At 41.2% G+C, this 26,264-nt stretch overlaps 1 protein-coding gene across 2 annotated transcripts in view; it reads left to right on the forward strand.

Moving 5' to 3' along the window:
- LOC117270869 (steroid hormone receptor ERR2-like) overlaps positions 1 to 26,264 on the forward strand; it is a 215,311-nt gene that overhangs the window by 45,404 nt on the left and 143,643 nt on the right. For both annotated transcript variants that reach the window (XM_078173784.1, XM_033648813.2), the window contains one exon: positions 24,231 to 24,367. The gene's annotated coding sequence lies outside the window, so the exon portion shown is untranslated. The remainder of the gene's footprint in view (positions 1 to 24,230; positions 24,368 to 26,264) is intronic.

The raw sequence follows: 26,264 nt of genomic DNA on the forward strand, positions 1-26,264 counted from the left end.
TAATGTTATGCTAGCAAGAGTCAAAGTCAGTTTCGTTGCGTACAGTTGACAAACGGTAAATATAACGTGACAGTATGTTGAATAACAACACTAGCAAGCCACCCAGCCATGTCATTGTCCAAAAATCATTATCAAGATTTTCATGAACAAACAATGTGCAAAGTGTATCGTTACTGTCAGACACAATCTGAAGTAGCGAGTTGAGTAGCATATGGGATGTAAGATGATTGCTGAAGTTCAGAGAGGCAGTGTAGTACCTGCAGTGTATGTTATAGTCTCCATCCTGTGGTGTTGAGAGGATGAAATACTGAAGACCATACTCAGTGTTGGAAATTTATGGTAAACAGAAGCTTTGACTGCGTCTCTTACCCATATTAGATACAGGCTGATACTGTTATGTAGCCAGCACATTCATTTAAAACGGCGAACAGACAATTTTACCGGAACTACTTAGAAGGTGACCATTATCAGTTTTTAATGGACATCCTGCAGCCAATCAGAATTGAGTGTTCACCCAGCCCATGGTATAATTAGGCTTGTAATAGATACAGTAATTCAGTACATCCAACATAAGATGTCAGAGCAAGCAAGTCCAATTGATGACATAAAAACCCCATGAATAAGTCCAATATCAGTTTTTCCTACGCGGTACCTGTGTGTGTCAAAACTTTGAATTTCACCATGTAAAACCGATTTTGTTTCAGGGCCTTTATTAAATTTATAGCCTTCACTTGCAATGTGACAGAGGAAAATTTATGACTCAAACTGTTCAGGTTGGACCGACAAAACACCCATAGCAAATCTGCTGTTTGGGCAATGCTCCTGCTATTCATGAAAAGAGGCATCTACTGTACAGCCCTGAATGCTTTAGCAGACTGAGCTCTACACTGTATCTGTGGATACTTCACATTTCAATCATTTATTAATGACTGCATGACTCAGTGAGGTGGAATTTGTTTTTGATGCAGCGTGGTGGGTAGCTCAATCAGACATAGATGGATATCAACACCACATCACGTTACAGGTATGGCTTACACAATAGACACTATTTACCACGTGACAGAATTCATATACAGTATTTTCAAGATTAACACAAGAGTTTTAAATGCAGCACATCTGTCAGGGTTAGGTTATTTATTATGACTAAAACAACTTAAAGTTAGGCAGGTCAGTCTTAAAGGAAAAAACTTAGTGCTCTCTTGTTTGTACTCTAATTGGGGTTTCTAATTGCCGCTTTTGGCTGCAAGTCAAACCATGCTGCGTTGATTTGCATTTCCATTTCCATTACCAGGTTAAATGCACCGTGTTGTGCTGAGTTGCACCAGACATTGCCAGGGCCTGGCCCAGGCAATCCCATTTTCTCCAAGCCATTTGCAGCGAAGTCAGATGGGCTTCGTCATCATTATTCAGCATCAACATTCAGCAAGGATTCAGCAACTTGTTGAAATACCCTCTGCAGCTATAACCAGACATATCATATACTTCATCTGTTTCAACTGCGTCTCAAAAAAAGTGCAGAGAAAAGAGAATGTCAAGCGTTTGCTTTGTTGGTAAACAGTACAACGTTTTTTTGGTGGGCGGGGCTAAACAAAACAATTCTCCACAGACATTAGCTAGTGCTAGCTAGCAAGTTATTTTGGCTTGTTTTAGACAATAGAGGAAGATGATGCAAATGGTGCATTCAGAAATACTCATTCTGAGTGTGGGAGCGCAGTCTGGCACAAACTGGATTGTTCGTAAATTCGTAACGCTGTCAGAATGTACCGTTCGGTTATCCAGAGCACCGCACTCTCGGAGCAGCAGAGCGCCAAGCAGAGTGAATGTGTGATTAACTTAACAGTTTGTTAATTCATATAGAAATATAATGCTCTGTTCCTCCAACAACAGGGTTCTCATTTTAGTGTAGAACGTCAGACTGAATTTACGAACGCACCATGTCAGGTCACATGTCAGGTTATATGAAAAAGTAAACACTGACCAAGGGGACCAGACTGGCCGACCTGTATGCTCTCACTCAGTGGATGGATGATGTCACAGGAAGCTTTGTGGTTGGTTACTATGCCAATCTCACAAAGGAGGACGACACTTGAACGGTTTCCTCCAATTTGTTTTGCTATTAAAGCTATTAAACGTTAGCTAATGTGCTAAAAAGTTAGCGTTCAGAGAAATCTAAAATTTGCCTTAATACCTCCCCAACTTCTGATGAGGTGGACATGATAACCCTTAATACACATAACGTTATTCATCCCTACAACAGGAAATACTTTTTCCCTAACCTGATATGCTGCACATGTGAGCATTTTTAATCATCAGCTCTGTCCAGTCCTTTCATCTTATCTCATTTAATCTTAGTTGTTTCTGTTGATAGGTAGTGGCGGCTGGCTTTGAGCCATGACTCCTTCTATTCTGGCTCCCAATAATGCAACAAGACGACACTGTAAGACTCATATGTAACCTACAGCCCTGTGGTGGAGAGTCGTGTGTTGCCCCCAGCTAACATAATTGTGACGTTGGCCCTAAAAGGATCTATAGCTATCTAGGAATAAAAAATGTAAGCTGGGGGAAACAGCTGTTCTGGCTGCATCCAGAATTCAGCCTCCTTCCAGCACCTCTTAAAATGTTGGCTTTACATTTATGTTTGATACAGATTAAACAAACAAGATATAAGGTGCTCATTAGTGAGCTTTTTGAGATTTTGGTTGGCAAGTTTGTTTTTGCCTTTGGAGAGAGCCAGGCTAACTGTTCCCTCCGTCTTCCAAACTTCATGCTAAGCTAAGCAAGTCAGCTCTCAGCAGGCTGAAGTTAACACACAGACATGAGCAGGACGGCAATAAAGCATTTCTCAAAATGTGGAATTATTCCTTTAAGAGTAAAATTATAGTTTGCTGCATTATGGTCCAGTCTCTATTTATTATGCATGTGCATATAAAGCTTTACATAACCACTTGGAGTGGTTCTCCCATATTTTCAGATGTTGATTTATGAGACTAATCCCAATTTTTTTCACAATAATATTTTTTAAAGAGCACTCTACGTTTTTCAGTAATGGCTATGAGTTTAAGATTAACATCTAATCTGATTTCAGCCAAAGAATCCTAACACAGGTCTGTTATAAATCTGTTCTCCAACCACATCTGTAGATATACTTGATCATAATAGAGAGGCTTCAATGGATCTACCATCTGAGGCTAACCAACAACATACCTGAACAACCTCCAAATTTCCCTGGTGTCTATTTTTAACTCTAGGTCTTGCTGGATGTGCTTTTGCAAAAAGTCATTTTTGGAACATATGGTACAATTTAGAATTGGGATCATAAGACCCGTTTCGAAATGGGAGTGCAAACAGGAAATCTTGTCTGTAGTTAGAATAAAATACTTTTAGTTTCTGTTTACTCTCCGAGCAAAACTCCTTTTTGTTCATCAAAGGTGCAGATGGGGGGAAGAATTAAGATACTGAGTGAGGGGCTCAAATTGTGATGAAAATAAGACGAAAATGGGTAATTTCTCAGAGGGTTATTCTTAGTTCCTCAAAGCGGTGCATTAATCATGTGTCCTGTCACATAATCCTGTACAGTTGACTTTTATATACAGTAATAGATCTTTTCTGAAGATGAAAGCTGGACATGAAATTGAATTCCTTTCCTTTTTCTTTGTTGTAAATTCTTGGCATTAAGGGGTGATTAAATTGGCAATTGCATGGTTGAGTTCATGTAACCTCCTTTAAATGAAAGCATCCAAAACGCTGACAGTCCAAGAAAGCTAATTGAGAAGCTGAAATGAGAAGGAGTGCCGAAATGAACGTTTTATTTTTCTGCCCACTTTAAAAAAGAGGGGGGAGAAGAAAAAAAAAAACATTTCCACCTTCATTCTTGTAAATCAGAGCCAGATGAGGGGCCACGCACCCCTGATCCCCCAAGGCAAGACAACTGTGCTCATGGTGAGCAGCTACATGCTAATGAGAGCGGTGACACTGCGAGACAACCTCCGGGGGCCATTATTCTGGGCAGAGATAAACCTGCACATTCACTGCCTCTCTCAACTTTGCCAGATTATGTTCCCTACCAAGTTTTTTCCCAGCAGCTCTGGCGCTGCGCTCCGTAATTGTCAATGTTTCAGTCTGAAGCTGCAATCTTTATGTGGGATCCACTCCCAGTCGCATTTGAATACCCGTGATTGATCAGTGCTGAGGGGCCGTGATTATGTAAGACTGTGGTTTTATTTTCTTTGATACTTTAGCTCGTATTAGGGAGATGACACATTTTTGACTCGAACCTATCAGTAAAACCACAACGTGTTTGCATTTGATTGCCTCCAAGCACAGCACTCTCTGTGTGAGGCCTAACATTTGGAGGAGAAGTCGTGCCCTGGGATTAATTTATCAAATACATGTGATAAATGTTGTTTGATAGCAACAGTAAGCAAACTATCAGTGAACCAGCAGACGCCTGAATGTCACTGCCACCCAGCATGTATGGGACACCTACCACTGCTGGGAAATTCATCATAGATATTGTTTACTTTCTGACTCATGCTGTACAGTGTGTGGGGAGGGGGTCCTGCCTCTACATCTGTAGATTAAAGAGCTGCAGTAAACTGATTTTCTTTAACCCTTAAGGCCCGGTATACACTGTGTGATCTTGGGTTGTCCCAGACGAAAGATGACCATCGTGAAAGAAACTTGGTGATATCTTTGGTCGTGACTCTAAAATGGTGGTCCTACATAGCACAGTAAGAGATGTTCAAGGATGGCTGTTGTAATTGTCTTGCGATCAAAGACAGCCTGGGAGAAATTGTCAGACAATTGGCAGTGTCAGAAATTTGGGTTGACCATCTCACAGTGTGACTGCTGTTATGAGCTACATCTACTAACCAGATGATAGAAATGCAGCATGAAATAACCCACTGGTGCTAAACCCAAACAAACAGACGTATAGCAGCTCGCCATGGAGGCAAAACATGCTAAAAGAAATGTGTGGGATTCCAGTAAAGAGGAAAACGCCTTGCCTGTTTGATATCTCCTCCAGCTCGTACCATGATTGCGTAAAAAAGGACAGAGCATGGAAGAAAATAGCGGTGGAGTTGCAGCTGCTAGGTGAGCAACCTGGCAGCTAGCAAATCCAGATGCAACGTAGTATATAGTGTCCACAAAACTTTAGGTTATTTAATAATAATGTGACCCTCTATGTTGTGCTTCACAGTTGGAGAAGCAATGACCCATGTAGCATACGTGCGCATTCAGTATGAGACGCTATTGCATCGTGCGTTGTAGCCTGCGATTCAGTAGGCGCTGTCATCGTACAGTCTGCATACATCAAACTTGATTTCGTATCCAAGTTCGTTAGATCCATGTCGCACAGTGTAGCCTGCGCTAAACTAATAAGATTGCTAAAATCTTACAGCCTGTAGGAACCTTAAGAGACCCACAGGACTGCCGGTGATCTTGGCTGATGTTACTGGGTTTAAGGGCCTTGACGCATTAAAGTGACGGTGGGCTGTCGTTTAGTGTTGAGCAACACATTCTCACTTAGACCTTGTCACATATTGATGCTTGGTCATGGACTTTCCACATCAACGTTTGACGATTAAGGTACCCTGGGTGCATTTGTTGTTGACGTTCTGGTACGTAGTGTCACCTTTAGCCTGTAAGATGCATTGTCTGTTTTCAAAATACACCTCTGTTTTCACAGGTAGTGTACAGGTTGCTACACCGCAAATTGACATTTTTTTTATTCAACAACAAATGCACATGGTTAGGTTTAGAAAGAAGTAACAGGGTTTGGTTTGACATTCAAACGGGAGGCATACACCACCCTCCCAGGTGAAAGATTGTTGGACCCATCCACCACCTCTCCCACCTGTCCTACTAAGACTTTTCTCCCCCTTAACTTACTTTGTTGTCCAGTCGCATTTCCCCCTGACACTGCCGGGCACCTTTACACAATAACGGCGACTGGCTGCATATCATTGCTGACATGAAAGGACGCTTCTTTCGTCAGTGTCTGACGCCAGAGGTGATTGCCCAAGCACCATTATTCAGTGACTTTGGAATGAGACTGGGTTGGTGTTGAGCTGTCTGAAGCATCCCTGAGTTTCGCCGTAGTTTTTGCTGTGTGTCCGTCACTGTTGGCACTAGTCAGACTTTGCTGGCTTTTTTTTTAGCTGATTGAGCATGTTGAATTGGCATAGGATCTGGCAGAGCCTGTGGGTGAGAGAAATCACTGTGATTGGCAGTTCAGCTCAGTACATGAGAAGAGAAACAGATGTGAGGAAAGCAAACAAACAGCTGAAGTCAAGAGAGAGTGAGATCAAAACAAAGTTTTTTTAGGCATTGAGCTCTTTAGCAGAAACAGTTAGTAATTGTTTGTGTTAGTGTTTGCTGCCGCATGGTAAATGCCATTTGTTCTTTCAACATCGCGTTGTGTTGTTAATGTGCTTACTACTTGCTAACTAGCATCTTGAATTAGTCCTGTCAGTCTTCCAGGTTCCTTTTATGAATTACGAATACCGCCTGCTGCTATGGAGATTTGTTTCCTGTCAAGCAGGGGCAGAGCGTACATGCTAATTGGCTGTTTGCTGTAGTCTTTGCAGTGTGCTCATGTGCAACTTTTTGGTGGAGACACAGGCTTAGTGAGGCAACACAACAGTTAGCCTTGGTTGTCACAGTTTGGTGTTTCTGGGCCTTAAGAGTCGGAAGCTAAAGTAAAGAGACTGATTTCAACTGAAAGTAGAAGACCTAAAGAATCCATTGGTACCAACCATGTCATGCTAGCTTGTTGGGAGGGGGGGGGGGGTACCATTGTATTGAAAATTACTGAAAATACTGGGGTCTTTTAATAGTCTTTGAAGTACATAAATTTGATACTTTTGGAAAGCTGAGAGTCCTGTGGATTCAGTGAGCCCAAGTTTATGCGTGAATATATTAGCCCTCATTGCAGCCATGTCATTGTAGTGAGACAGTTCTTGAATGGACACCACTGTATAAAAGACTTGTTATGACTACAGCTTCATGTAACTTTACAACCAAAAACTAGAGACCTCAGGCATTCGGAGGATGGATGGCTTTTATAGGTATATTGACATTGTCTGAGTAATTTCCAGAACAGAAGTGTTCGCTATCCAATTGCCAAAATATGCGGTACTTACAGAAATCTCCAAATGTCAAAGGTTTACGATACCAAATCACAGCATGGATTTTTCCTTGATGTTCCTTAATATCTTGGTTTCTTAATTTGGTATTTTGAAAAGATTTTGACCATTTTTAAATAAATTCTTGAGTGGTTAAAAATGCTCAAAACTGTGTATCAAATTATTTCAACCCAAAAAATGCTACGACAAGACGCCTATGCAAAACACAATGTTTGTTAGAGATATATGACAATAAAAACCTTGACACACAGTGCTGAGCTGCATCTCAAAGGTTCCCTGCTTTGACATAAGATGCTGTCTCTGCCTAAAGATCCCCCGCCCCCCCGCCCCCCCCCCCCCCCCCCCCCTGCCCCCCCCCCCCCCCCCCCAGCCCACCCCAGGTTTATCATTCATGCAGTAACAGAGTGATTTAAGATCTCCAGCCAGACGGACAGAATCAATTTCAGAATGAGGTACCAGTTTCTTTGACTGTACGGTAAGTTTGTAATCTTCTTGGTGTTTGATGGTTGACCTGCTGGCTCAATTGTTCACTCAAAAATGCTGGTGAATCAGCACAGTGTGTGTGTCAGGAGGTATGGGTGAACCCCACATTAAAACATTATGTCATTAAAAGTAAAAAATGATAACAGATGTTCCCCCCCTCGAGAGCGGGCACTGAAGACTGTAGATCTCACAGTAATTCAGGCTGGTGAAAACGGTTCAAACACAGACCTCGATCTAAAGTCACAACACTTATTCTGAGGAATAACAGACTTCAGTGGCAAGATGTGAACATCTTATCGTCAAGCATTTCTTGGCAACGGACACATGATTTTAGGGTAAGCTAAAAGGGGTAGGGAGATTCTTCCATGGAAATTCCCTGATACATTTCACTGTAAACTCATTTTTAAGCGTCTCTGGACAGTTTTATTTCCTGAATAGAGGGAGGACTGCTCTTAGATCTCCAGCTTTTGTTTAGTAGCACTGATTTCTTATCAGATTGTAATGGATGGAGTGAAATCTGAACCAGAAGGAGAAATGATGGCCGTCGTGGGACTCTAAAATAGTCCGACTCTGGTGTCTGCCTGCATTTACAGCACTGATGAAAGAACCCGGCCTGTATGACCGATCTGACGTAATCAAGGGAGACAAGGTGTAATTGTCAAGGCTGAAAAGAAAATCCTGCTGAAGCATGAGTAACGTTACTGTGATGTCGCCGGAAAATGAAAAGTAGAGGTGTCTTTAAAATGCATTCATGGAAACGTTTCCTGGTGGCAGTTGTAATTATCCAAACAATCAAAACACCTAAAAGAGGAAGCTTTGGGCAAAGTTAATTGCAGGTGTACAGTAAACCATATATAATAGTGGAAAGTAAATTAACAAAAACAGAGGCCATGTGAAAGTGTGCTGGATAATGGCGGGTTATACAATGGGTTACAGAGATTGCAGAGGATTAAGTTTTATCCTAAACAACCATAAACTTCTGCTATTACTGACTTCTCAAAATGCATAGTGCGCTGGAGGTTTAAGAAATATATGTCCTTGGGATTCACACTGTAATTTAATCTGTAATTAACACAAAATCTCAGGTCTTTAAAGTTTCTATTTTTGCCTGCTGAGGAAAATATTTTTTAAGTGCAACATGTACCAAGCGTTCAACCAATCGTCGTAGATATCTCATTCTTCTTTACGTTACCACGTTGACAACAAAGTGCCAGTGGTCACAGTGGAGTCTTTGCAACTTAAATTCATTGTAAGCAAACTCACTGTGCTGTTTGACTTACTGTGACAAAGTGTTGCTTATCCTTAGCAGTGTATGTGATGGCGTATATTTTCTCTTCTACGCCTCACGTACAATCTAAAATTAGCAGTGCTGACACCATAAATATACTGTAGAGGAGCAGAGTGAGAGCAGAGAGGCTGCTGGCGTGCAAACTGAACGTATTCTGGAAAACTTATGAGCCAGTTTCATTCTGGAAATTAGAATAAACCTACTAAATGCTAATGTCCCAGCAGTCCTCTAATACTGTGCCTGCATGGCTTGGCAACATATACTGCTGCACTTATGAGTGAGGAGTTTGAATATTTTTTCTGATTTTTAAGTAATTATTTAAAAAAAAAAACAGATTTTTTTTGTTGTTTTTCACTCATATGCAATATACAACATTGTGGGTGGCTTCTTAACAATTTAAATAATAAAAACAAGCATAGGAAAAATCAAGTAGTACCTAAATAACTCCACTATTAGATAACCTACTAAAATTTAATGGGGTTGAAGAATGAGAATCATTATAAAACTGAATATGTCTTTCCTTTCTCTCAGTACTGACCCAATTATTAGTGTACCCTGCAGTCTGCATGCCTGAAAGGCAAACAAATTGCCAGATTGAATATTGGCATTGTATGTTTCTACAAACCACGGATATTTGCCTTTGCCCTCAGATATGTTGTATGTTTCATATGTAGCAGGTATGTTAAAACTTTCCAGTTCTTTATGTCTAAATTTTACTTTTTTTTGACAATGCTGTTGTAATATGTGGTTAGGTTAAGGGGATGTGGTTAGGGTTATGAGAATGTGTTTTGGCTTAAAATGTCCAGTTTGGTGGCTACAGACACTGGCTGGATACAACATGAACTGCCCAACAAACACCTGCTTTTGTCTCTACAAGCACAGCTGTACAGCTGCGAATTGTCATTAAAAAATACCCACGTAATTTGCTTCAAGTACAGCTGGACATGTCAGGAACTTTCACTAAAAAAAACCCACCCACTTCTGTTGCCACAAGCACATCTGGACATGTCATAAACCGTAGCTAAAAACACACCTGTTTTTGTCGCTACAAACTGCTGGACCCAAACTATCTCTAAAAAACACCTTTTTTGTCACTTCATGCACAGCTGTACATGTCTTGAACTGTCCCTAAAAAATGCTTGCTTTTGTCTCTACAAACACCCACTTTTGTTGCTACAAACAGTCTCACATATCCCGAATGGGGACATATCCCACTTTAATCGCTACAGGCACAGCTGGACATGTCCCAAACTATAGCTTAAAAAACACTGTCTTTTGTTGCTACAAACTACTGGACATATCCTGAATGGTCGCTAAAAAATACCTGCTTTTATTGCTACAAGCACAGCTAAAAACATCCCTAGCTGTCACTTTAAAAAACATCCACTGTTGTCGCTACAAACAGCTGGACATATCCCAAAATGTTGCTAAAAAAATATCCACTTTTGTGACTACAAGCACAGTTGGACATGTCCTGAACTGTCAAAAAAACATCCTGTTTTGTCGCTACAAAAAGCTGGACATATCCTACACTGTCACTAAAAAAACCCCACTTTTGTTGCCTCAAGTATAGCTGGACATGCCCCAAACAGTCGCTAAAAAACACTTGCTTTTGTCTCTACAAATGGCCGCTTTTGTTGCTAGAAAACACCTGCATTTGTCGCAACAAACTGCTGGACATATCCCAAACAATGGCTGAAAAATACCTGCTTTTTTCACTAAAAGCATGGCTAGAAATGCCCCTAACTGTCACTTTAGAAACACCCACTTTTATTGCAACAAATGCCTGCTTTTGTTGCTACAAACACCTACGTTTGTTGCTACGAACAGCAGGACATATCCCGAACTGTTGCTAAAAAAAATGCCCTCTTTTGTCGCTACAAGCACTGCTGGACAAGTCCTGAAGTGATGCTTAAAAAACACCCCTTTTTGTTGCTACAAACACCTGCTTTCGTCACTATAAACACATCTGGATAATCCCAAATGGTTGCTAAAATATACCTGCCTTTATCGCTACAAGCACAGCTAGAAATGTCCTTATCTTTCACTATAAAAACACCTGCTTTTGTCAATACAAACACCCACTTTTGTTGCTACACACATCTGGTCATATCCCACTCTGTCCCTAAAAAATACCTGCTTTTGTCACTACATACACAGCTGGACATGTCCCGACCTGTCATTAAAAAACACCTGCTTTTGTTTATCTCAAACAGTGGTCTGCTGCTATCTGCTGCTTGGCAGCCATCTTGTCTAGATGTCACACCATTACACCAAACATTAACCTATTATCTATTTGGAGGTACCTGCTGATTTGGTGCCTATCACTTAAACGTGGATGGAAGTTCTGTGGCATGTAGTGTGGAGTCGTACAAAATCAGCTGTTTTAAACCACGGTCTTTGTTGCAGCAACAAATATCTCAGTGATTTCCTGTCTCTGATGGGCACACTGGCCCCACAACTGTCTTCACATGAAGGAACAGAGAGGAAAAATACAAACATGTCCTGCTGCTGGACAAATGTCAGTTTGGCTCCTGTTGTACGACAGATCATTTAGAGCTTGGTGATACTGTGAGAAGGGAGAGTTTCTCATCAGTATGCTTCGCAGGTTTACAGTGTTAGTTTGGCAAATCTTTGCTCACTGGATCCTGTTTAAATATGCCAAGGAGTAAGTGAAAACATAATGCCGTAAAAAATAAAATTACTGACTTGAGAAATTAATTAAAATAGCTGAATTACTCAATAAAGCTTCTCAAGTGGAAATGTTATTTGTTATTCCATCTTTGGAAATTTTAATAGTAAAAGGATTGTTTTTTTAACGCAGGGTGGGTTTCTGCTTCCCATTACACTGATTATGTTTGTGGTGCTGAAAAGATAAAACTGCATTTAAATGTTAATCCGTGTAATAAAAGAAACATGTTAGTCACTGGGCTGGAGAAGTGGACCGTTGGACGGCCTGCAGCTTGACTACGAGGATGTTTGTTATTTGCCTTCCTGCAAACATAACTGAGCACAGCTGATCGGCTCCGTTTACAGCCACAGTGAAACCACTATTTCATTTGGAAGGGAACACAAAGGGAAATGGCACTGGGGTCTGCAGATGGAGGGGTGAGCAGCAGTGACAGAGGAAGAAGACATCTTACTTTGTATCTTTACAGATCCGATTTGGCCATCTGGACAGATTAGATTATCTGAGCGTTTGAGAACAGAGGAACTGAACAAGTAACAGTTTGTTTAGAGGCATTTATTTCACTGGAAACACCTTCATAAGTCAAGAGGACACTTCCAGTTGAGCTCCCTGTGAGGCCGTTTCCATCAGGACATCAGCGACTGTATTTCAGAGTGCAGCCTGCCAAGTCCACATCTCATTGTGGTGTGTTGGAGCATGTAGTGGGAATGTGAGAGGGGACTGCCCATATTAGTTTTTGTTTACAGTGATGACAGGATGTGGCTTGATAACTATGCAATGTTTGTTTAAATATTATAGTGAGTTATAGATTATAAATCCTACACGAGTGAGTCAAGGGATCGCACGCACGCTGGCCATTTTATCTGATTTTGCTACCGCGTGACATAGAAAAACCTCCAGTAGGCCCACTGTTCTGTTGTCAAGGTTTAAATCCAGACTGTCCTCCAAAATACGATCACAAAGGTCGTTTTTTCATGTGGAAATTACAAGTCATATTCACATGTTTTGTTAAGCAGCAACTGCTGGAGGCTACAGTAATTATAACGGCCACAAAGAATAGAGTCAGGTGATGTAGTTTGAAGGACGACAAAGTCTGCGTATGGTGGATGGGGCTAACAAACAGGACTTTCATCCGGGAGATGGGTGTTTGTTGAAACCAAAAGTCAACGTTGAGTTGCTTTAACAGTGTAACATAGTATGTCAATAAACATCTTGTGATCTGCATGACTTATGCCACATGATGTTATGTTAGTAACAAACATACTTATTTTAACCCAAACTATGATCTTTTTTCTAAGAGTGCTTTCAGACCTAGAGTTGTCTTGCTTTGGTCTGAATCAGGGACTAATTTTGTTCCAAAGTTGTGTAATTGCCTAGAGTTGGTTTGTGTTCTCACAGCAGCATTTACAAGCAGACCAGATCAAATGCCTTGTGTGAGAAAGCTGCTCTTGATTGGTCCGAATTTCCATGTGGGAAGAATCCAGGAAGTAAACAAAACATTGAAGAAGAGTACACTTGCAAGATAAATGTGACACTTTCTAATGTCACAATGGAGGGACAACTACGCAGGTTGATTTTAGCGCTGCTCATCGTGGACTATATTGCTGTCATTGTTCATTTTAGTCAAACCATACAGTTTGAAAACGAGGCGCGGCTCCAACTAGAAAACAATGTTTTGATGCATTGGATGTGCTGAATGTGCATATTAAGGCAGTACAGGAGGAGGTGCACATTAATAATCCTCCAGGACTGTAACATGCTCATGTTTAACTCAAACAATGTGTCATGTGACTGCAGTTGGTTCAGATCCAGGTCGGAACACTTTCTCACCACAAACGAACCGCACCAAAGTTCATTTGTAATTGAACTGAGACCACCTCTTCAAGAAGGTCTCAGTCCGGTTGTTTTGGTGCACACCTGGGTGTGATTGCTGTGTTCACACCTGCCCAAACGAACCGCACTTAGGGGGCAAACGAACTTGAGTTTGAATGAGCCGAACCAAACAGGGCAGGTGTGAAAGCACCCTAAATCTTAGTTTAAAACTGCGACTGTTAACGATCATATACAAGCTATTCCGTCATCCAGCTGTAGGTGTACTAATTTAGGAAACTAAATGAACTAAGTTGGAGTGCTTACACTCCAAGTGTTACAACATTTCAAAAAACAAAACATTTCAGAAAAACTTACTTAAAAAAACAAAACGTTTCCCAAAACACCACAGCATTTCTTAGTAAGAGGAAATGACATGAAACATTTTTAAATGTTGTAGTGTTTTCTGAAATGTTGTTTTGACCCTCAAGGCCACCATAAATTCCTACGACTGTATGTTTATAAGCTCTTCTATACAAACTGTGGAGGTCGGTCAAAGCAGCACATTAATGTTAGTTTTCCCAAAGCCTGTGTCATAGTTAGTTTCAGACTAGCGTTTTGAGACGTGTATGTTACCAACACAAGTAGCTTCTGACATGTAGAATAGAGTTTTTATTGTAGTGAAGTGCTCTGCAGTAGTTTGGGACGTGGGCCCTATAAATGAAACTGAACCTTTATGTATAAACGCCCAAACACTAATACTGCCTATATACGTACATACACACACATAAGAACAAACCTCCATGGAGGCTTTTGGGCCTGCTGTACATTACAGCACACACACACACACACACACACACACACACATTGTGTGAGACAGCCTGTCGCCTATGGAGCGCTGCCAGCCGAAGGAGTCATGAGGTCTCGTGCAGATTAATGGGGAGGCACAAACCAAACATGTTTCTCATTGACTTTGTGGACGAACAGCCTGTCTTTGCTTCTGCTGGTTACTCAGCAACACAGAGGCTGAAATATCTAGTTACTAATAGAAGAGTAATTACAGCGCTATTAGAGATGTACAAATTTGACTTTTTCCACTTTAGTTGAGTAATTTTGGCGTTAGGCTGTGTATGCTAATGGACAAAAGTCCAGCAGAGCAGTCTGCTGAATCCACGAGCTGAACATTCAAACAGTTCAGTTATTGTTAAATACTTTCCCTCACTTGGGAAACTCCAGTGCACATTTGAGCTTGTTGCTTTTGTCAAAGTGTACCAGACCAAAGATACTCTCTGACTGCATTTTGATGGCTCATCACTGGTAGCCTGATTCCTGAACAACCTTTTATTGTTCAACAGTCCTTGTTTAAAGGCCAAATCCTTGATTTGTGTAACAGCTTGTGTGGCATCTACAGTCCAACTACAAGGCAAGTTTATTTATATGGCACCAGTCAGACACAAGGCAATTCAAAGCACTTTACGAGGGCGCAGAAGTACACTAAGCGTAAGACATTCAAGGTCCAGTGTGTAGGATTTAAGGGGATATATCGGCAGAAATGGAATATAAATATGTTTTGTTGTGTTTTTGTTAATTTAAAATGAGCCATTTATATCTACATAGAGAATGGGGCTTTGTCCATGGGATCTGGAATGAACAAACCAAACTCTGGCTCTGGATAGGGCTATTTGTGGTTTCATATTTTCGTGTTGTCCACCATAGTTAGCAGCCGCTCTGGGACAAGCCAAACAGTGTCAGAAAAACACTGAAATTTAATGTGAAACTGCTTCGAGAGACCTCTGCAGATAGTTCAGCTCCCAGCTCCCAGTAAAAATCTCCTAAACAATGAACACTAAAGGAATTGTAACTGGGAGTTCACTCTAGGCACATGGGAGGAGTTTCATCTGGCTGCAGTCTGCAATCCTTGCTGCTAGATGCCACTAAACCCTGCTCACTGCTCCTTGAAGAACACATTTGAAATGGCATTTGGACAATAAATGTGTCATGTGGAGGCGGAGGAATCTTGGTGTCTTAAGTGGCACATTGCGGTTTTTCCCAGTGGTGTTTGTGGCACCAAGCCTGGGTGTTCTTTTCCAACACATGAAGGCGTTTCCCAGCGACATTTGTGGCAGCGAACCTGGGTGTATTTTACTATACCTGAATGTTTTTAGTGGCACATCGCAGCATTTCCCAGCAGCATTTGTTGCACAGAATCTGGGCGCTTTTTATCAACACATGGCGGTGTTTCCCAGCGGTGTTTGTCTTACTGAACCTCGATGTTCTTAACCAACACATGGAGGTGTTTCCCAGCGAGTGAACCTGAATTTTTTTTTTTTTTTTTTTTTTTACAGAGCCTTGGTATATTTTAGTGAACCTGAGTATTTTTAGTGGCACTTTAAAACCCTGTGTGGGTGCTAACACTTGCAAAGTCGTAGGGGTCACATGTGAGCTCTTCGTTAGAGTCGTACACCCACACAGGGTTTTAAAGCCTGCAACTCAGTACCAGTCATTTAGAACTGGAGAAGCTTCTTGGATGAGAGACGAAACGTCCTCAAGAAACGCAAGCAAGTCCAGTTGCCTACAATATAGTATTTACGATCTTTACCACAGCATTGTTAATAAACAGAAAGTTTTAAAGTATACGCTACAAATTAATGTACAAATGTAACGTATCCGTGGTTTCCAGAAACATACGATGCAAACATTTATCTGGAGATTGGGTTTTGTAAGTAAGGACTCTGGCAGCAACATTCTGGTCGAGCTGCAGCTGTACCATTGATTTTTTTCTTTTTACCGAGACCTGCGATGACACAGTTTCAAATTTACAGCCCATAGATGTATGCACAAGGTCCAGATTTAAATATAGACCATGACAATTGGGCTGGAAAAGGCACTTTACACACATTTCAACTGCAGCTGGAGAATATTATGCTTATTATATTAAGTTTTATGACAAACGTGTAGGTGGTATAAACCTCTGCTGTAGACACTCGTTTAAAGATTTTTTAAGGAAATACCTGGTTTTCATTTGTTCAGAATATATTCCAAACTCCACAGTATATGAAACACCTGCAGAGTTTCTTTTCTATAGACCAACATTAGGTGCAATCCATTTTAATGACATGTAACTACACACAGGGCGGCACTGCAGTGTACCTGTGTTTGGCCTGTTGGTATTTCCAGTGTTTTTCTAAGGCAAGCTCGCATGCTGAAAGTGAGGTCAAAAAGCCTTTATTTTCAGCGTTTCTTACATCTGCCGAGGCCTCTTGCAGCTCATTGACTTTACGCTTTGTGTTCCTTAGCCTTTGTCCAAGTGGCATAAATCTCTTCTTCTTTGCGGAGAGACTGCAGCACAGCTATTTTCTCCAGTTTGATCCCCAGTAACTGTGAGAACATGCAGTATGCCCAGACAGGCAGAAAGATAATAAACTTAGCAAAACCACTTAAGTCCTCATTTTGGAGCTTGTGCAGGGAACGGCGCCCCGCTGACACGGTCTCCATTACCTGTTTGAGCGGAGGCAGCTGTAATAGAGGCTGTTAAGGATCTGACTCCCCTCATCAATCTGGTTTGTTCTTCTGGGATGAGGATTGGGGAGTAAGCCGGTGTTAAAGTTACCTAGAGGGTAATCTGACGAGAATTACCGCTCAGGTGTCCACATGATTTAGGATTCTCTTTTTCTCACGACCCTTATGTGTGCACGTGCGAGCACAGAAACACAGCTGAACACACAAGCAGGATGCTTTAAATGCTGCACAGCCAGCCTGCTTTATCCTCTATGCTCATGTTTCTCTGAGGGTTTATAAAGTAGTTGGTAACTTGACGTGAATGGAGAAGGTGTTTACAACTAAAGAGAGACAAAATAAACGAGTTAAAGGAAACTTAAACCCATCTGCCAGCAGTGTTACACAGATTCCTTAAACAAAAGAGTCCTTTTTATGGTTTTATTGTCAGGATGTCGTGCAGTTTGACTCTCTGTGTCATCCTGTGTGTCACATGAATGTGGGAACAGACATTTTTTATAGAGTTATTATTTAAATTCACACAACCCTGACTACCAGAAATTACATTTATATACCACTAAACTCACAAAATGCAGCAGTCTACAGCCCACATGTGGTTAGGTTCAGGCCACAAAAACATTTTGCATAAGGTGAGGAAAAGATGATGTTTTCTTTTATACATATTGAAAAAGTAAATGCATCTTGTTTCATGCTCCCAGTCAGTCTAGACGTTTTGTAAACCAAGATCACAATCTTTCTCTGACCTTAACCAAGAGCTCGGTGCCCAATCATAAAAACATTACAAGCAGCCATTATATTGCTTCATAATATTGCAGAGAAAACAAATTAATATTTTGTTAATCAACATTTTGCAGATATGATCATCGAAACGTAGTCAAAACATATTTGCTTCTGCAAATTAGTACTGTAAAGCCTAACTGTGATTTCGGAGAAAGGGTTGGGCCACTAGTGACGGTTAAAGGATAACGAAAGAGAAATGTCATAAATTCAGTGAACTATCTCAGTAATTTTGTGTCAGTAAAACAGCAGATAGCTGTCTAAAGTTTGCTCTAAAGTGAGCCATCATAACCCCAAAGAAAAGTAAATTCAGTTTGTGTGACAGATTCATGCCTCTAAAGGCACAGGACTCCTGAAAAACAGAGTTTTTCATTCAGGTGTGTGTGATGTGCGGTCTTGTCGGCTCACACTGGGTGGTCTCATTCATCACTTTTTCAATAAGCTAGCAAAACTGTAACCTGAAGAGTTGTTTATTAAGCTGATCTTTGCCTTAACCCCGAGATTAAATCAACAAGAGACCTCACACCTAATTGTAACTTCAAATAGAGATGTTTGTTGTTGTTGTTTTTGTGAGTGATTTGCAAAATTATTTGCTCCTTGTACCGCTAGCATGGCTGCAACCGCGACTAATGACTTCCCCTGCAGATTTTCAAATTACTTTTACCCACAAATTGACCATCATAACATTCATTCATTTTCCATAACCGCTTATCCTGTTGGAGGTCATGGGGTGCTGGAGCCTATCCCAGCTGATATTAGGTGAGAGGCGGGGTATGCCAGACTATCACAGGGCTGACACATAGAAACAGACAACCATTCACACTCACATTCAACTTAGAGTCGGCAATTAACCTGCATGTCTTTGGACTGTGGGAGGAAGCTGGAGTACCCACGCTGACACGAGGGAGAACATGCAAACTTCGCACAGAATGGCTCCCGAACCCCCCACCCTGGGTTTGAACCAGGAACCCTCTTGCCATGAGGCGACAATGCTAACCACTGCACCATTGTGCACTATCATAACATTATATCAGAAAATATGTACAACTAGATAGTGTTAAAATACATTAATGTAAAGATGAACTACGCCTAAACTATGTCCAACAGCGACGATCTACTCAGGGGGTAGATGTATTCTTGCATCAATAGATGCCCAAATAGGCATACAAGGCAGACTATCAATGTTCATGTGCATAGTATATTCTGTATTCATTCATACCTGCAACGCATCAGATAAACTGGTAGTGTGCATTATTCAGTCTAGTTTGCTTAATTATCTGAGCTTTAGAAATAAAATGAGCCTATACTTTAACTCTAGTCAAGTTGCTCATTTTCATTAAACCAAAATCAGGAGTTTTGTTTCGCATTCTTACAAAGGTGCATGCTGGTTATCATATTAATTATGAATGTGCACTCAGAGCTGGCAGAAGCACAAAACCACACCGATCCAAATGAAATACCACGTTTTTCAGGAGTCTCTTAAAGGCAGATGCCAAAAAGGTAAACAGTAGAAAAACACCATTCATGTTACAAAGTTAATCCACCAGAAATGTGCGCTTACACGTATTTGATTGGATAGCAGTGCTTTATCAGATGATGTCGTGTTGCGGCAAAAGCTGAGCAGGCCTCAAGTCTTTAGATGGACAACTCTGTTTTTTTTGTTTGTTTGTTTGTTTTGGCAAAGCCCCCTGCGTTGATACAGACTGAGACGCTGACTCGGTTCAAATTAAAGTTTTTTACAAAGGGCTTAAAGATATACTACGCAGGATTTTCCTAAAAAAACAATGTATAGACTCAGACAGATGTAATCCTTCTCAGTCATAACTTATGACCCACTACAAGTGTGTGGCGGTGTATTTATCTGCAGACACCCTGCCGTCTACCCTTTTTTTCAACACACATTAATTAACATTTCTGTAAATGTGCCAGTGTTAGCCAGCTGGCTAATTTTCAACTGCAGTCCTTTGGCAAGATGTTTTGAAAATTCTTATTTTGCTGTGTTTGGGATGTTCCTGGGCAAAGGGGCAGCTGAGGTCGGGACTGTATAAAAAGGTAGTGACCAGGTGCCAGACCACAGGCAGGAACCATCCAAGAAGAAGCTACGAAAATCACGCACGCAGCAGGAAAAAAAAAAAAAAGAGCAAATATAGCGAGCTGAAATGTCAAGAGGACAAAGCTGAGGTTGGGTTTTATTTTAACTTCTGCTGGTGGTACTGTTTAGAAACAGCAGCTGACAGTTCCTGCGTAGTACACACTTAAGTTGGTGTGAATGCATCCTAAGCTTAAATTGAACAAGACTTTGATTTGTAAAATTCAAAATGTGTCTATCTTTCAAAAAAGATACTCAGTCTGACTGTAGACTCCACAGTTTTGTATTTCTGGCATCTCTCGCCTCTGAAGCTCGACACCAGCAGTGCTTTATGTAATCCAAATTTGTGAACTTGGCCGGTTTCTTCCCAAAGTAATAAATTTTACATAATGTCGTATCCTGATTTAAAGGGTGTGCAAATTATAATCTCACACTGTCTCTGTCTCTCTGGCTTTCTCACACGGTCTCTATTTTCCCTCCCTCTCTTCACACGCGCGCACACACCATCCCTCTATTATTGGAATACTGTCACGGAAACACACACTCTGCTGTAATATAATGCTGTAGTTTGATCCAGACCTCCCATTCATTTGTTTAGCTATAAAGGTCTATGAAGTTGATACGTGTTTACATATTTGTTCACCCCTTCACTCTTTTCCAGTAACTATGGCCGCTGGCTTGACTTGTATATATATGTGAGTGTGTGTGTGTGTGTGTGTGTGTGTGTGTGTGTGTGTGCACTCTCCCCATTGCTGAATTACACAACTCTTTCCACCCTGGGGCCTGAGAACTGGTCTGATGTGACCTGATGATTTTATTGCAGCAACAGTCCTTTTGAGGACTCTCTCTCTAACACACACACACACACACACACACACACACACGCGTGCTCACTTTCCCTCTGTGTGTCTGTCTCTCACTTCCCCCTCTCAATTTTTTCTCTCCCTCCACATCTGTTAATCTGCTCAGGGAATAGCAGCAGACACAGTTTTCCAAACCTCTGTGCATTTACGTGTCATGCAATTCATCATTGGTAAGACTTGGACGAGCACACGTTCTGAGAAAGTCAGACTCCAGCCCCGAAACGGACCCTGAGCTCCAATCAGATTACGGCTCGCTCATCCAGTAGCCGGGAGCTGGAAATAGGTTTATTGCAGGTTTGGGGTTGAGGTGGTCAGCTTTGCCTCAGAAGGAGCAAACACTGTTCTTATCTGCATCTTCAAACCATTCTTGAGTGTCCGTCTGCGACAAATGAAAGTCCAGGCTCAGCACAAAGATGTAATGCAATTAAAGGACAGAGGCATGAGGAGATGAAATTATGTGCTGAGGTTCTTTTTGGATCCATTTAGGTGATGCAACTTCTGAATGATTCAACGGTGCCACCTTGGTAGAACCAAATACTGAATACTCAGTTTTAATGAGGATGTCATCACTGCAGCGTTCGTCTCTCACTCTGAGTGTTGTGCTGAACAATGTGGATAGCCGCTACGTAAGCCAAAATGACTCCTTGCACGAATACAGCGACCCAGGCCAAGCTGGTGCCTCTGTAAGGGAAGGAAGGCCTTGCCATTGTGAACCCCCTCATCCTGCTTCCATTACACCGACATGGGAAAAGATACTCTGGAAGAACCAGCTATATTATTTACTCTTACTGGGAGTGAACCCCAGTTTTGGTTGCATATACTGACTTGAAGAAGTAAACAGTGAAATGTAGTTGCACACCAGTTATGTGAAACTCTGAGAGGGCCTCGCTGGGTTTTATTACCGAGCGTTTCTAAAGGGACAAATGGTGGACTTAAAAGTCACTAAGTGGCATGACTTCTGCTGGCTTCTGCCGAAAGTTCAAAGTCAATCATGCATGGAGGACGGCTGCTCTTTACCGGTAATGTGTGTTTGTTAGTACAGGGCTGTCTGCAAAGCCATTAGAGCCACGACCCCTGTTTGTAGACCTCGTCATGCCCTCTGGTCTTTGTGTTTCCATCATGGTTCATCTCTGATTGATTGTGACAGGGAACAATAACGGGCACACACAGAAAGGGAATTCTCTCTGGCTACTTGTCAGTCCATATTAGCTCAAACCAGCGCCCTCCCAAATCTGTGTGACTACTTGCCAGTGCAGTGGAGAAGATGACATAAAAATGGACTGTATGCCACCACCCTCCATTATTAAAGGCTTTATAAGGCTTTATTGATTATTAAAAAGAACAGTAATGTTGTATAGACCAGTGGCTCCCAACTGGTCCAGCCACGGGCTCATGAGTTCAAGGTCCACACAGTTTAATACATTCAGCATCATACATGCGTTTGGCCATGTTGTTGATCTAGTTTTCTGTCTCTGTCAAGTCCCTGTCCGTTAATCACTCACTCTACAGCAGGAAACGTTACCTCAAAATAAAAACTCTGTGCCAGAAATTCACTGTACTTAAAAATAAAGTGTCCTTCACAAACTTGACATGTTTGTGAGTCACTTGCGGTCCATTCAGAACGGACCCACAACCCACTTTTGTGACCCACCATTTGGGAACTACTGGTATAGACCCATAATAAGCCATTAATAAGAACAACTTTTGGGTTTGGGTTTGGGGACCAGGCTGTTTCTCTCTTTGTCCAAGGCCACGTTTGGTGTTTTTCAACCTGGACTCTATTTTCTTATATTTTTCAGTCTATGTGACTAATAGAGACAACAATTTTTGAAATTGGTCCAATGTTGAGGAGAATGCCGCAGCCATAGAACAAGCTGCAATGTATGCGTTGGGGTAATGTCAGCTATGTCAATTTACATCCACTTAAAGTGCTTGTTTTTGCCACTGACAGGCTCATATTGTTATTATAAGTGTCTGACAACATTATGGAAAGGATCCCAACAGAGATAGATCTTTTTGTTAAAGAGCAAGGTACTTTTTGTTTAACTAGAAACAGCCACAAAATCACTATCGCCAATCCCACCAGACTCCCTTTAAATAAACAGTAATTTTATTATCTTAAAACACATTTAATCAAAAGTCAACAGAAACAAAATAGAACTTAGAAAAGCCATCTTGGTTCATGTGTCCACTGTTTCAACAACGACCAACTCTGGTTTGATTGAAATAAACCCTTAATTCACCCAGTTAGATGTGAAATATGCGGACTCTATACACACTAAAATTACTGTTTCTTCTGGCTTGGTGAAAGTAATTTTGAGGCTGTTTCTGGTTGAACAAAAAGGATCTTGGTCTTCCACAAAAAGATCTATCTCTGTAGGGATCCTTAAAATAACAATCTGAGCCTGTCAGTGGCAAAAACAAGCACTTTTAGTGGACGTTCATTGATGGTGCACAGTTGCCCATTAATGTTAAATTGGCTGTTCGACCACTGCCAGCTGCAGCACTCTTGCTCAATACCTTGACGAATTTCAAAAACTGTTGTTCCCATTAGTCACTTAGACACAATAACATGGGAAAATAGGGTCCAGGTTGAAAAATACTGAACTCCCCTTTAATAAAAGTGAGAAACATAAAGGTTCATGTGTTCCTTACTTTCAAAATAGGCTAACAAGTTTTCAGTTTTTAACGTTAGTAATTTATGAATAAACATGCAATGGATTTACTTTTATAATAAACCATTAATTCAGCTTAAATATTCCTAAGAAATAAAACATTTATTTTGGTCCAGATGCTCTGCAACTCTTTCCAAAGGCCAAAGAGTCAATCACAGCGGTCGTCCTGACGAATTAAATGGTGTAATGAAAGTGGCACCAAATGTGAAATATGTTTCTCAGATTTATGTGTGATTTATACAAACCATTTTATGAACAATAAGAAATTAAAGAGATGTCTGCACATTAATATGCACTGAAAATAAGAGTAATTGCCTTTTGCCTGGGAAAGCTGTTAAGCAACAATCCCAGAGAAAGAGAAGTTGAATTTATTACCCTGATAGAAAAAAAGGCCTCTGCATGCGCCTGCAGGAAACAGGTGGGACTGGTGAGATTCAAGCAAGAAAAATTATGTTCATGTGGAACCCAAACATTATGAGAAAATTTTAAATGGCATTTCAACATGGCAGACAGGAGGACCAGTAGGTAAATTCATCATTTCCTAATTTGGAGTTAAATGATTTCACAGATCTATTACGTTTGATTATTTAATAAATGTAGTAAATGCAAAGCTGGAGTGATTCTTGAGATTTAAAAAGTGCTCATACAGGTTTTTTTATGTTGTGTTTTTAATAACAATCATGATCAACAGGTAAATCGAACAATGTAACTACCAAAATTATTACCTAAATGTCACCTAAAGGCAAGAGGACACTGACTGGGTGACTGTCATACAGTACAGGGATTCAGAATCGTTCTCCTGGCTCAGAGAAACTGAGGTCTAACTGTACATCCAGCCACTGTCATGTAATGACTTTTTCCCCTCCCTCTTTTTTTCTTTTTTGTTCCATTAGGGCTTCACATTGTAAGAGAGCACCAAAACAAACAGAGACGGAGCGGAGGGAATGAAAGACTGCAGTGTTTTTGGAAATGATACAGTCTTGACTACACATGCGATTTCTTGCCAGCTGGCTGGAGTGATCGGTGACAGGTGAGTTGATAGGAGAGTACGATTTTAAGAGAAGTAAACAGCTGCATTTTATCAACGGTTATTCAGTTAACCGCCAAGAATATGTTTGACTGGTTACACATGTCAGTCCAGAGGTTAATTTTGCTGCTCCTCAGTTAACTGCACTGCGCACCACCCAGGTCTGGTGGGAGTTAGCTGTAGTGGCAATGGTCATTCAGTGATTACCACTAGTAGCGCCATCCCAACCCAACAGTGTTGCTAAGGAAACATTGTACCCCCCTCCTGTTTTTCCCCCAGGTCGCTCCAGTGAGTAAGCGGCTCAGTTTTGAGCTGAAAACCCCATTTAGCATCATTAACTAGCCCTGTTTGCACTGTTAGCAATGTTAGCACAGCCAGTGGTGTTAGCATTGCTAAACATTCTCTATTATTGCTGGTAGGGATGTCAATGGTTAACTGTTAATCAGTTATGCCGGATTTATACCTCTGCGTCGAATCAATGACACACCTAGAAACAATAAATTGTAACGACAATAAAGCCTCCACAAAAATAGCATTTTAAGTCTTGGGATTTATCCTGGTTTCATATGAGCAGAGGTAATCTTTGCTCATTGCTAGGCTAATTTATACAGCTGAATTTTGCAATGTTACCATTGTTAAATGTTGCTGTTATCCCTGGCCTCATATGAGTAGAAAAATGTGCTAAAAAAAATTAGCATGTTGTATTTGTGGGGAAAATGTGTCCAGCAAAAGACAAGTGCTTTGTCTGTGAATGATGTGAGTCATAATAAAATGAAACTGTTTCAATTACGCCACGTTTAACATGTGTTTTAGGTGTGTTTTGAATCAACTACTCTTTACAGCACTTCACAGAAACCCTACCGCCAACTAGTGTTTTGGAGGTGTGACTGCAGAGTGACACAGACACACCACTGCACAACTATAAATGCTAACAACGGCACAGGCCACGTGCGTAGGCTACGTCGTAGGGTCTGCCGCACGAATATAAATTCCCCTTTAATAGGTTAACCGCAAAGAGTATTTTTTGACCAATTATGCATGTCGGTCTGTAGGATAATTTCACTTCTCTTCAGTTTACTGCACTGCGAACCCCAAGGGTTGGGTGGGAGCTAGCTATAGCAGCAACACTTACTCAGCCATTACCATTAGCAGCGCCTTCCCGACCCAACAGCATTGCTATTGGGACATTGTGCCCACCCTCCAGTTTTCCCCCCATGTCCCTCCAGTGAGTAAGCGGCTTAATTATGAGCTAAAAAAACATTTAGCATTGATAACTAGCTCTGTTAGCACCATTAGCAGTGTCAGCATGGCTAGTGGTGCTAGCATGGCTAGACACTACCTGTTATTGTTGATAGAAATGTCAAAAGTTAACCATTGATTGGTTAACCGTTAATTAGTTAGCTGCAAAGAATATTTTTTGACCAATTAGGCACATCAGTCTATAGGTTAATTTCGCTGCTCTTCAGTTTACTACACTGTGCCCCACCAGGGGTTTGGTGGGAACTAGCTATAGCAGCAACGCTTATTCAGCGACTATCATCAGTAGCCCCATCCTGACCCAACAGCGTTACTATGGAAACATTGTGCCCACCCTCCAGTTTGTCCCCAGGTTGCTCCAGTGAGTAAGTGGCTCCCTTTTAGCTGAAAATCCTATTAAGCATTGTGAACTAGCTCTGTTAGCACCGTTAGCATGGTCAGCCCAGCTAGTGGTGCTAACATGGCTAGACATTTCATATTATTGTTACTACCTACCTGTTATTCCTGGTAAGGATGTTTATGGTTAACCACAAAGAATATTTTTTTGACCAGTCACGCATATCGGCCTGTAGGTTAATTTTGCTGCTCTTCAGCTTACTACACTGCGCACCAGGGCTTTGGTGGGAACTAGCTAAAGCAGCAA

Source organism: Epinephelus lanceolatus, chromosome 13 (assembly GCF_041903045.1).
Source record: "Epinephelus lanceolatus isolate andai-2023 chromosome 13, ASM4190304v1, whole genome shotgun sequence".
Taxonomy (NCBI): Eukaryota; Metazoa; Chordata; class Actinopteri; order Perciformes; family Serranidae; genus Epinephelus; species Epinephelus lanceolatus.